The sequence below is a fragment of the Octodon degus genome, unplaced genomic scaffold (genome assembly GCF_000260255.1).
Source record: "Octodon degus isolate 3935 unplaced genomic scaffold, OctDeg1.0 scaffold00007, whole genome shotgun sequence".
Taxonomy (NCBI): Eukaryota; Metazoa; Chordata; class Mammalia; order Rodentia; family Octodontidae; genus Octodon; species Octodon degus.
In genome coordinates this window covers 10126513-10128099 of record NW_004524583.1, presented here as the reverse complement: position 1 = coordinate 10128099, position 1587 = coordinate 10126513, and positions in this window count along the sequence as shown.

Here is a 1587-nt window from a genome sequence, read left to right as displayed (position 1 = left end):
TGTCTTCAATAATAGAGACCAACATTAACTATACACATTGCCAACTTTTGGCTGTAACACTTGGGACTCCCAAGCAGGACCTTGACAAGGTAATGCTGAGCCTAAACAATGCTGCCACCTAAGAGCCAAGTGCAGTGAAGAAGGACACTGGGCATGATCCTGCCCCAATCTGCAGCCATCACTAGGACATCTACAAGCTTGAGGGTCACTGGAAATGCGACTGCCTTGTCCTCCAGAGAGCGCGTAGGTCATCCAATTCCCTGCCCTCACAGGAAACCTCACTACAGCCAGATCCATATACTTGAGCTGTTTGGTCTTGCCGCTGAAGAGCAACAGCAGAACTTGGGTTCCACGGCCTATATCAAGGCACCTTTGTCAAGAGTCCCGAGTCTCACTGTTCATCTCAGGTTAAAAAAAAAACTTTTCTTGCTGACATGGAGACCACATATAGTGTTCTTCCTGAGCTCTAAAATTGTTATATTAGCTCTACAGTCTCCATAGTGTGTGTTGATGGCCGACCTACATGACCCCTTCAGATAGGCCCATTGCTTGCTGACTTCAGACACTGTTCTTCATTCATAATTTCCTTGTGATCCCATGTCTCATACCTCTCATGCGGAGAGACCCTGTCCAAAAACTCCACTTCTCTTTCACCTCTCTCTCCCCCCACAGTGTACCTCCTACAAACCTAACCTCAATGTACAGCCATCTCCTCCCTCTCTCTTCCTTTGTCAACCATATATTCTGAGACCCTTCTAGTCCCACTCATGCCATACATGCTGTTCCTAGACTAGTGTGCCTCAGAGATGCCACAGCATTTCCCTACATTTCCCAATACCCAATAGCTCCAAACATCAAGAGACTCAAGCGCATCATTCTCCACCTCCTTACCAATGGTTTTCTTAGAACTACCCACTCAACCATATAATACCCCATTCTTCCGGTACTCAAACCCAATGGCTTCTATCATTTAGTCCAAGATCTCAGGGTCATCAATAATGCAGTTACTCTTATTCACCCAGGAGTGCCAAACCCCTACACCATGCCCTCTCATATCCCCCCTTCCACTACTCATTTTACTGTCCTATACCTCAAAAATGCCTTCTTCACCATTCCCTTATACCCAGATTGTCAGGACCTCTTTGCTTTCACATGAACTGATCCAGACACTCTAAGATCTCAACAGCTTACATGGACAGTCCTGCCTCAAGGGTTCAGAGATAGTCCCCATTTCTTTAGTCAAGTCCTTGCTGCTGACCTTGAGACTCTTGATCTCAAGCCCAGCCTACTCTTTCAATACATTGATGACCTCCTTTGCTCCCCCTCTCATGCCCTAGCCCTACAACACAAAGCTACTCTCCTCAATTTCCTATCAGAATGAGGTTATAGAGTCTCCAGCCAAGGCCCAGATATCTTCACCCAAAGTCAAATATCTGGGACTTACCCTCACCCCCACTACTCACTTGATCAATGCTGATCGCAAGGCCCTTATCCATGATCTTCAGGTGCCCACCACAAAACAAGTTTTATCCTTCCTTGGTTTAGCCAACTTCTTTCATCTCTGGGTTCCCAATTTTGCTTCCCTAG